Below are 12,121 nucleotides of genomic sequence, written 5' to 3'. Positions count from 1 at the left end.
GTGGTGTTATTGTGGCCTGTGGTGTTATTGTGGCCAGTGGTGTTATTGTGGCCTGTGGTGTTATTGTGGCCTGTGGTGTTATTGTGACCTGTGGTGTTATTGTGGTCTGTGGTGTTATTGTGGTCTGTGGTGTTATTGTGGTCTGTGGTGTTATTGTGGCGTGTGGTGTTATTGTGGCCTGTGGTGTTATTGTGTAATGTGGTGTTATTGTGGCCAGTGGTGTTATTGTGGTCTGTGGTGTTATTGTGGTCTGTGGTGTTATTGTGGCCTGTGGTGTTATTGTGGCCAGTGGTGTTATTGTGGCCTGTGGTGTTATTGTGGCCTGTGGTGTTATTGTGGTCAGTGGTGTTATTTTGGCCTGTGGTGTTATTGTGGCCAGTGGTGTTATTGTGGCCTGTGGTGTTATTGTGGCCTGTGGTGTTATTGTGGCCAGTGGTGTTATTGTGGCCTGTGGTGTTATTGTGGCCTGTGGTGTTACTGTAATCTGTGGTGTTATTGTGGCGTGTGCTGTTATTTTGGTCTGTGGTGTTATTGTGGCGTGTTGTGTTATTGTGGTCTGTGGTGTTATTGTGGCCTGTGGTGTTATTGTGGCCTGTGGTGTTATTGTGGCCAGTGGTGTTATTGAGTCCTGTGGTGTTATTGTGGTCTGTGGTGTTATTGTGGTCTGTGGTGTTATTGTGTCCTGTGGTGTTATTGTGGTCTGTGGTGTTATTGTGGTCTGTGGTGTTATTGTGGCCAGTGGTGTTATTGTGGTCTGTGGTGTTATTGTGGAGTGTGGTGTTATTGTGGCCTGTGGTGTTATTGTGTCCTGTGGTGTTATTGTGGCCAGTGGTGTTATTGTGGCCTGTGGTGTTATTGTGGCCTGTGGTGTTATTGTGGTCTGTGGTGTTATTGTGGCCTGTGGTGTTATTGTAGCCTGTGGTGTTATTGTGTCCTGTGGTGTTATTGTGGTCTGTGGTGTTTTTGTGGCCAGTGGTGTTATTGTGGCCTGTAGTGTTATTGTGGCCAGTGGTGTTATTGTGGCCAGTGGTGATATTGTGGCCTGTGGTGTTATTGTGTCCTGTGGTGTTATTGTGGTCTGTGGTGTTATTGTGGCCAGTGGTGTTATTGTGGTCTGTGGTGTTATTGTGGTCTGTAGTGTTATTGTGGCCAGTGGTGTTATTGTGGTCTGTGGTGTTATTGTGGCCTGTGGTGTTATTGTGGCTTGTGGTGTTATTGTGGCCAGTAGTGTTATTGTGGCCTGTGGTGTTATTGTGGCCAGTGGTGTTATCGTGGCCAGTGGTGTTATTGTGGCCTGTGGTGTTATTGTGGTCTGTGGTGTTATTGTGGCCAGTGGTGTTATTGTGGTCTGTGGTGTTATTGTGGTCTGTGGAGTTATTGTGGTATTTGGTGTTATTGTGGCCTGTGGTGTTATTGTGGCCTGTGGTGTTATTGTGGCCAGTGGTGTTATTGTGGTCTGTGGTGTTATTGTGGCTAGTGGTGTTATTGTGGTCTGTGGAGTTATTGTGGTATGTGGTGTTATTGTGGTATGTGGTGTTATTGTGGTCTGTGGTGTTATTGTGGCCTGTGGTGCTATTGTGGCCTGTGGAGTTATTGTGGTATGTGGTGTTATTGTGGTATGTGGTGTTATTGTGGTCTGTGGTGTTATTGTTGCCTGTGGTGTTATTGTGGCCTGTGGTGTTATTGTGGCCTGTGGTGTTATTGTGGCCTGTGGTGTTATTGTGGCCTGTGGTGTTATTGTGGCCTGTGGAGTTATTGTGGTCTGTGGTGTTATTGTGGCCTGTGGTGTTATTGTGGCCAGTGATGTTATTGTGGTCTGTGGAGTTATTGTGGTATGTGGTGTTATTGTGGTCTGTGGTGTTATTGTGGCCTGTGGTGTTATTGTGGCCAGTGGTGTTATTGTGGTCTGTGGTGTTATTGTGGCCCGTGGTGTTATTGTGGCCTGTGGTGTTATTGTGGTCTGTGGTGTTATTGTGGTCTGTGGTGTTATTGTGGCCTGTGGTGTTATTGTGGCCAGTGATGTTATTGTGGTCTGTGGAGTTATTGTGGTATGTGGTGTTATTGTGGTCTGTGGTGTTATTGTGGCCTGTGGTGTTATTGTGGCCAGTGGTGTTATTGTGGTCTGTGGTGTTATTGTGGCCCGTGGTGTTATTGTGGCCTGTGGTGTTATTGTGGTCTGTGGTGTTATTGTGGTCTGTGGTGTTATTGTGGCCTGTGGTGTTATTGTGGTCTGTGGTGTTATTGTGGTCTGTGGTGTTATTGTGGTCTGTGGTGTTATTGTGGCCCGTGGTGTTATTGTGGTCTGTGGTGTTATTGTGGCCAGTGGTGTTATTGTGTCCTGTGGTGTTATTGTGTCCTGTGGTGTTATTGTGGCCTGTGGTGTTATTGTGTCCTGTGGTGTTATTGTGGCCAGTGGTGTTATTGTGTCCTGTGGTGTTATTGTGGCCTGTGGTATTATTGTGTCCTGTGGTGTTATTGTGGTCTGTGGTGTTATTGTGTCCTGTGGTGTTATTGTGGCCTGTGGTATTATTGTGTCCTGTGGTGTTATTGTGGCCAGTGGTGTTATTGTGTCCTGTGGTGTTATTGTGGCCAGTGGTGTTATTGTGTCCTGTGGTGTTATTGTGTCCTGTGGTGTTATTGTGTCCTGTGGTGTTATTGTGTTATTTTGTTATTGTGGCCTGTGGTGTTATTGTGGCCAGTGGTGTTATTGTGTCCTGTGGTGTTATTGTGTCCTGTGGTGTTATTGTGTCCTTTGGTGTTATTGTGTCCTGCGGTGTTATTGTGGCCAGTGGTGTTATTGTGGCCAGTGGTGTCATTGTGGCCAATGGTGTTATTGTGGTCTGTTGTGTTATTTTGGCATGTTGTGTTATTGTTGCCTGTGGTGTTATTGTGGCCTGTGGTGTTATTGTGGCCTTTGGTGTTATTTTGTCCTGTGGTGTTATTGTGGCCTGTGGTGTTATTGTGGCCAGTGGTGTTATTGTGGCCTGCGGTGTTATTGTGTCCTGTGGTGTTATTGTGGCCGGTGGTGTTATTGTTTTATGGGGTGTTTTGTGTTGTGTTATGGGGTGTAATTATGTTGAATTTGGTTATTGTGTTATTGGGTGTTATTGTGTTCTAGGGGTGTTATTGTGTTGTGGGGGTGGTATTAATGTTGAATTTTGGTATTGTGTTATGGGTGTTATTCTGCCTTGTGATATTGTGTTATGGGGTGTTTTTCCTGACCTATTATACATCTAATGAAGATATACGTGTATTCTGTAGTCTTGTTGTATGGTGTATGATGTTACTGCATGGGTTCCATTGGTGTATGATGTTACTGCATGGGTTCCATTGGTGTATGATGTTACTGCATGGGTTCCATTGGTGTATGATGTTACTGTATGTGCTGTAGTGTTGTTCCCCGTTGTGTGATGTTAGCATATATGTGATGTTCAGTGTTGCTCGCCGTCCTGGAAAACGCATGTTAGAAAACGTAGACCGTGTTTAAGGGTTAACTTTATAAAGGGTTAACTTTATAAATCAACCATTACCTGTACTTGGACTGTCAGTATTGTGGCTGCAGACTTGGGAGGGGGGGAACGGATGGAGGGGGGGGGGTGATGGAGGGGCGGGAGCAGAGGGGGGAAAGGGGGGGGGGCGCTGCCATAGTTGGATATAGGAAAAACAGTTATCACTGTCAAGCTCAATCAATGCCGGTTACTCCATCCTCAATTATTCTACATCCAACCTGCGCATTGCTGGATAATGTATTTGGATAATGGGACAATACAGATATGTATTATTTGGATAAAGGACCATAGAGAGATGTATTATTTGGATAATGGGCCATAGAGAGATGTATTATTTGTCCTTTATCCAAGTATGTAACGTTCCATTGTCCTTTATCCAAATAATACATCTCTCTATGGTCTTTTATCCAAATAATACATCTCTCTATGGCCCATTATCCAAATAATACATCTCTCTATGGTCCTTTATCCAAATAATACATATCTGTATTGTCCCATTATCCAAATACATGTCGTTCATGTTCTTTTATCCAGATATGCATTACGCCCATGAATCCTTGTACGTAATGCTTCATGGCCTTTTATTCAACTATTCGGGGCCACTTGGCCCTTTATTCAACCATTCATGGCCACTTGGCCCTTTATTCAACCATTCATGGCCACTTGGCCCTTTATTCAACCATTCATGGCCACTTGGCCCTTTATATCAAATATTCGTGGCCACTTGGCCCTTTATATCAAATATTCGTGGCCACTTGGCCCTTTATATCAAATATTCGTGGCCACTTGGCCCTTTATATCAAATACGCCGCATCCCAAAGGGTTGTATCCAATATAACTCATGATAACATAATATGTTATATTGAGTTATGTTATGTTATGTTGAGTTATCAACATAACTCAACATAACATACCCATAATCCTTAGGTTAGTCCTGGATTCATGATTGAGACCATTACCATGCCTTACAAAATACCAGGGAGCGTTATATATGTCACAGTGAGCCCCTGGCTGCTGTTGATATCTCTGAACAAGACTGTTGTTCATCATGTGATGCCATGCTGTGAGAACTGCATGGCTCTGAACAAGAACAAAGAAAACAGGACAACAAATTAAAGAGAGGGAAGAGAAGAATAAGGAGAGCAAGAGAGTGAAACAGTCAGGCGAAGTCTCGCCTGACATCCCCAGGATGTATGAAATAGAAAGGCGAGAGAAATTTCTCCCATTCAGGTACAGCTGCTGGAGATGGTAGTGGAGAAAGCAAGCAAGGAAATGTTCGAGGTCGAGATGGAGACGTGTCTGAAAAGCAATGATCAATACAAAACATAATATACATATTTATTGTATTTATTATATATACATAATTTACAAATTTATTATGTAATTAATAACAATAATCACGTGTGATTCAGATAGGTTAGATCACTGTAGTGCTGCTGCCTCCTACATACCTATAGTCAAGTCGCCCAGATATGACTATATAGCACTTGGAAGGGGGTCAGGAGAAGGGTTTGGGATGGGACGGGGAGGGGGGAAAGGAATGGTGCCCAACCCCCCTTATAGACGGTCGGGGATTGAATGCCGACCTGCATGACGCGAGACCGTCACTCTACCGTCCAGACCAAATGGTTGGTTGTGTTACTGAGAAAAAGGACAATTTTTTTTTAGGGGGGGGGGGGGAGAGGGGAAATAAGGACAGGAGCTAGAGCTCAGCCAGGAATACCGTGGTCCTGTACCCTCACTAAGGGAGGGGACGGGAAGAGTGGATGCACTCAGTGGAATGGGAGTTTGGACGCAATCATTATAAGATAAGGGGGAGAATAGACGCCCAATGTGGGAGGTTGAAGTGAGAGTGGACGCACTAGTGGGAGGGGAATGGAAGAGTGGACGCACTAGTGGGAGGGGAATGGAAGAGTGGACGCACTAGTGGGAGACGAAAGTGAGAGTGAACACAACGGGAGACGCACTCAGGGAGAGAGTGGACGACAGATCGGAGGCTCCGACGGACTCCCTCACTCCAAGACATCTGACGGAGTTACCCCCCCCCCCCCCCCCACCGCGACCTTCAAGATCACGCGCCTTAATACACAATGACCCACTCAGCGCTACCTACCAGCCCTGCCGAGGACTGATGTGAGGAGGAGGAGGAGGGGAAGAAGGAAGAAGAAGGAGAGGAGGAGGGGGAGGAGACCCCCGCTACCAGCTATTAATGTGAAGACTAGAAAGGCTGGCCTGGCTGGCCCGCCAGGATAATTACCTACTGTATTATTTCAATCCTGGTTTGATCGCCAGATGAGCGGCGCTTACATTACTTAATAGCTGGACTTGAATTAATTATCTGTTAAAAGGTTTTCATATGTCAGGTATAAGCTGGTTAGACCACCGGCGGCGGAATATTGGATGACACAGTTTTCATTCTTCTGTTGCCTCCTCATCTCTCTCTGTTAATGAGCCTGTTAATTAACAGTAACGAAAGTTAATCTTAAGCTGGTGTTGGCTTTCATGAGTATGATGGGCATAATTAACCCTTTGCAACTCATTTAAAGAGAAAAGAACTCTTTCTACTTGACGAATGTAATTTGCTTTTGTTATTTCGAGAAACAGTGTGGATATTGTACAACAAACTGGCATTACATCTGTACAATTATATTTTGCTGTTAACATCACCAGATGTCTTTAGGGTGATTACAGTCACTCACTATTAACAGGTGTTTTAAGCATGGTTTAACATACCAATTTTTTTTTTTAATTTTAAAGACAATATATATCATAATCTTTTTCCTGATTTAATTTATGAGTTTATTGCTCTAACTCGTATTGGTTGCTTCCTCCTTTTTTGATAACTGAAGTGCATCTCTCTCTCGCTCTCGCTCTCGCTCTCGCTCTCTCTCTCTCTCTCTCTCTCTCTCTCTCTCTCTCTCTCTCTCTCTCTCTCTCTCTCTCTCTCTCTCTCTCTCTCGCTCTCTCTCTCTCTCTCTCGCTCTCTCTCTCTCTCTCTCTCTCTCTCTCTCTCTCTCTCTCTCTCTCTCTCTCTCTCTCTCTCTCTCGCTCTCTCTCTCTCTCTCTCTCTCTCTCTCTCTCTCTCTCTCTCTCTCTCTCTCTCTCTCTCTCTCTCTCTCTCTCTCTCTCGCTCTCTCTCTCTCTCTCGCTCTCTCTCTCTCTCTCTCTCTCTCTCCCCCCCCTCTCTCTCTCTCTCTCTCCCCCTCTCTCTTTCTTCTTTGAACACGCTTCCAACTTGTCTCTTTTTACAAAACACTAATTAATTTTCCAATTTCGAGAGTGGAAACCTCTGATGATTACCTAATTTGTTTTCTGATCCCGTATTGCCATTCTGAGTGGTGTTTAGGATCACTTGAACCCTCTGTGACATACACCATGCTTAGGGTTTCAGACTAAGATTTCACACATACCTCATTCTTTCTTACATCAAATTGGTGAAGACGTGAGCTTTTTAAATTTACCTAATATCATAATGCAGCCTAAATTATTTTAATTAATCTAAAGTGTTATCTAAACTAAAGTGTTATGTTGATTTGGAGCACAAAATCTCACATGATTAAGATCTCACAATAATATTGCTGGGGACGGTGATAAAAGGGACCATGTTCTTCAAACTATCTTGAGGTTATTTTGAGATGATTTCGGGGCTTAGCGTCCCCGCGGCCCGGTCCTCGACAAGGCCACTTTTAATTTTTGTTACACTCCCCCAGGAAGCAGCCCGTAGCAGCTGTCTAACTCCCATTTATCTACTTACTACTAAGTAACAGCGGCATCAGGGTGAAAGAAACTCTGCCCATTTGTTTCCGCCTCCACCGGGGGATCGAACCCGGAACCTCAGGACTACGAATCCCGAGTCCTGAGTCCACTCAGCTGTCAGGCCCCTTAGCCACTAAGGGCCACTTGGTTTCTTCACAAAGTTTTGAAAGTTTTTTTTACAGTTTTCTTTCCTGTCAAAGTTTTCAAAAGGATGTTGTGGAGAGCGACTGCGGTGACCTGTACTCCTAGTGGCCGAGGTGTTTACACGGCCACAGCCCCACACACTCACACAGTAGTTTAAAAGGGTCCCGGTGCGTTCTCGACGCCCATTCGAGAATTACGGGTTCGAATCCCGGGCGGAACAGAAATGGATGGCCACATTTCCTTTCACCTAATGCCTCTGTTCACCTAGCAGCAAATAGGTACTCTGGAGTTAGTCAGCATGTTGTATCCTGGGCGGGGTCAGCAGTACGACCCGGGAAGGGGGACTGGGGTGAGGGTAACCTCGATAAAGCCTAACGTGTATGAATACACTCTGGCTTCATGTCCCCCGACACAGTGAACACAAACTGTCTTTGTTTGCACGAATGTGGTCTAAGAAACCTTGTAAAATAATCGACATATGTATATGTCGTATATAATAGCCAAAACGCACTTCTTAGCCAATTATGCAAGCCCCGATTTGCCTAATAGGCCGAGTGATTTTCTTAATTTTCAAAAAAAAAATCCACTTTGTTTATCTGAATTATTATTATATTATATTAATTTAAGAACATAAATTATTGTCTTATGTTAGTTTAGGTTAGGTTAAGATAAGTTAGGTAAGGTGGAGTAGGATAGGTTAGGTCATATATCTTCGCTAGTTTTAACTCAAATTAAAAAAATGAACTCATACACAATGAAATGTATAGTTTTATCATTTTAGAAAGAAAAAAACTGAAAAAATATAAATTCAGGAAAACTTGGCTTGTTAGGCAAATTGGGCCTTGCATAGTAGGCGGAGTACTGCATTCTGGCTATTAAGGACAACATATTAGTTGTACATATATATATATATATATCGTACCTAGTAGCCAGAACTCACTTTTCAGCCTACAATGCAAGGCCCGATTTGCCTAATAAGCCAAGTTTTCATGAATTAATATATTTTCTCTAATATTTTTCTTATGAAATGATAAAGCAACCCATTTAATTATGTATGAGGTCAATTTATTTTTATTGGAGTTAAAATTAACGTAGATATATGACCGAACCTAACCAACCCTACCTAACCTAACCAAACCTATCTTTATAGGTTAGGTTAGGTCAGGTAGCCGAAAAAGTTAGGTTAGGTTAGGTTAGGTAGGTTAGGTAGTCGAAAAGCAATTAATTCATGAAAACTTGGCTTATTAGGCAAAACGGGCCTTGCATAGTAGGCTCAGAAGTGAGTTCTGGCTACTAGGTACGACATATATATATATATATATATATATATATATATATATATAATATGTATGTATGTATGTATATGTATGTAACTGAAAACTCACACCCCAGAAGTGACTCGAACCCATACTGCCAGGAGCAATGCAACTGGTATGTACAGGACGCCTTAATCCACTTGACCATCACAACTGGACAAAAACTGATGGTAGCCGAGGCTATTTAGCCCATCAGCCCGCCGGCACTCTGATGGTAATCTTGGGCATAGCATTTTATCAAATCAAATTTATTGTGTTCCTCACGTCATCACGTAAACATAACACATTTCTTTAGACGAATTTTCTCACTGCATATATTATTGTAATATGTACGATGTGCTTTGCTACGGCAAACATCCAAAAAACTCAGTGGATAACAAAGCTTGAGACCAATAGAATCAATATTCTTAAACTCTTCATCTAAGAATTCTGAACTAAGAACCCTAAGAGCTCTTAAATACATAGAGGAAAAATTTTAGTTTTTCATATTGTATCTATGCTCTGTAATATAATGAACATGAGATAAATTATTCGTAGGACACTAAACTTTAGTGAAAAACATTCCCTATGAATAAGTATATCTAAGAATGGCAAACATTTATCAATTTCAGTCTTCATAGTAAATTTCATAGAGGTGACTTGATCATTAAGTTTAGCTACAATCCTCTTGAGGACATCATCAAGTTCTTCAGTAGCAACTTAAGGATATTAAGTAAACATAAAGATCTTCTTAATCAATTTACTACCTCATCACCTTCATTACCATATCTATGGACTTGTCAAAACTCATAAACCTAACTATCCCATGAGGCCTATCATCAGTTCTGTGGGATCCATTTCTTACAAGCTTTCTAAATGGCTTACCAATATCTTGTCCCCATTGTTAGGAACTATTTCCTCTTCTCATTTGACCAATTCTCTTGAATTAGTTAACAAATTGAACACTGTTCTTATCTCTCCTGGTGTTAAGCTAATTAGTTTTGACGTTTGTTCTCTGTTTACAAAGGTACCTGTTGATGATATTCTTGATTATCTTGCTCATGAATTAATGAATCATGTTTTACCTCTTTCTGCCGATATTGTTGTCAATCTTGTTAAGTTGTGCATAAATAGATGTAATCTTTAATAATGAGTATTATTTACAGACCTTTGGAATGGCAATGGGGAATGTTTTATCGCCATTGCTTTCAAACTTGTATATGGAATTTTTCGAAATTAGATTTGTTTAAAAAATTACCCCTGGAATCATTCCATGGTTTAGATATGTTGATGATATTTTGTGTATATGGCCTTCAGATGTTAATACAGACGAATTTGTAGCTAAACTTAATGTTCAAGTCACCTCTATGAAATTTACTATGGAGACTGAAATTGATAATTGTTTGCCATTCTTAGATATACTTATTCATAGGGAAGATTTTTCACTAAAGTTTAGTGTCTACAGAAAACCTACGAATAATCTATCTTATGTTCATTATTTTTCAGGAAATAGATACAATGTGAATAAAATCACTTTTTTCCTCGTTGTATCTAAGAGCTCTTCGGGTTGCTAGGTCATAATTCTTAGATGAAGAGTTTAAGATTATTGATTTTATTGGTTTCAAGCATTGTTATCCACTGAGTTTTTTGGATGTTTGCCGTAACAGAGCACATCGTACATATTATATTAATATATGCAGTGAGAAAATTCGCCCAAAGAATGTTTTATGGTTACCATATTTGTCTGGGTTTGAAAATATGGTCAGTGCTTTGAAACGTTTTGATATACATGTATTGTTTATCAACGAAAATACTGTTGGTAAACTTTTAGTTAGAAGCAGCCCTCGTAGTGATAATTGTAATTTATAAAACTCCTTGTGAAGACTGTAATAGGTTCTATGTTGAGCAAACATCTAAAGATTTGAAATGTAGAATTTCGCAACATAAATACTCTGTAAGACATGGCCAATTGTCTAATGCTTTGTTTGTTCATTTGTCAGAAGATGCTCACCAAATTGATTGGGAGATGTCTTCTTCAATAACGAATTATAAAAGCTCTTTCCAAAGGAGCATAATTGAATCTGATTTAATACAGATTACAAAAACATGTAATTTGAAGATTAGCAGTGATTTATATAATTTATATCCATTTTTGATGGATCAGTTAGAGGGCGATTTGGGTAGGATCATTGATATACATTTGTCTCGCTAATTCATTGTTTATATTCCTTATCTTATGCTATTATTATCCATGTTTGGGCCATAAGAACATAAGAACAAAGGTAACTGCAGGAGGCCTATTGGCCCATAGGATGTTGCTCCTATTCATACCCCACCCAATCCCAGTCATAAACAAAAATTTTATCAGTGTACCTCACTTCACCTCTCTCCTGTAATATATGTCCATATCGTTTTACTTGTAACTCACCCTTCTGAAGATGTATTATTAAATACGAAAGTAATTAAGGAAATTCTGGTTTCAATTCTTCCTCCGTGGTCTGACACTCATATATATATATATATATATATATATATATATATATATATATATATATATATTATATATATTTATTTAGAATATTTTGGTAAAATTCTTTCTTTTAAACATTACGTTGAAAACGACAAAGTTTTAGTGATGCGTTTCGTAAGATCACTCCTCACACTTTCAAAGACAAATTCTAACGTGCTTAGCACCTGGTTATATCTTGTTATCGTGAGGTGGTTAAGTAACATATAGATGAATGGCATTACATTGAGCACATTAATAAGGTATTAAATGTACCAACATTGAGTGTGACATGTTGGTCCCTTATGTTCTTCTGGCCGCTTCCGTTCCTGTTGCAGGGGCATTCGGTCCTGCTTCTGTGTTGGTCCGGGGTCTTGAAGGGGGTAGAGTGAACTAGCTGGTTATTGATTACTGGACTAGATTTCTTGATTTGCAACGCCTCACTGATGTTTAATATTCTATTGTCTTTGTATCTATTAATTATTTCGGTGTTATTCGTCAAAATATCCCTGGTGATCGTCTCATTGTGTGTGGCGATTATATGTTCCTTGCCAACTGTAGTTTAAACCGCCAATCCTGCTAATGAAGAATTCTCCCGACACCAAGAAAAACGCCTCGAAAGAGACCAACGTTGTCTACGCCTTCACGCGCCCACTTGGGAATTGTCAGCACTAACGAACTCTGTATATAGACAAGACAACAAAGTCTCTAGGCGTTTAACAATGCACAAACAACAGGACTTCATCAAGGAACATATAATCGCCACACACATATTTGTCAAAATTAAAAATGATTATTCAAATGATTAACAACAGGAATGAGGAAAACATGTCAAGAAAAAAGCTAAAACAGAATACTCACCCCACTTCTGCTGGACAGTAGAGCGACGGTCTCACTTCATTCAGGTCGGC

Source organism: Procambarus clarkii, chromosome 28 (genome assembly GCF_040958095.1).
Source record: "Procambarus clarkii isolate CNS0578487 chromosome 28, FALCON_Pclarkii_2.0, whole genome shotgun sequence".
In the NCBI taxonomy this organism is placed as follows: domain Eukaryota; kingdom Metazoa; phylum Arthropoda; class Malacostraca; order Decapoda; family Cambaridae; genus Procambarus; species Procambarus clarkii.
Note: the sequence above shows the minus strand (reverse complement) of the source record.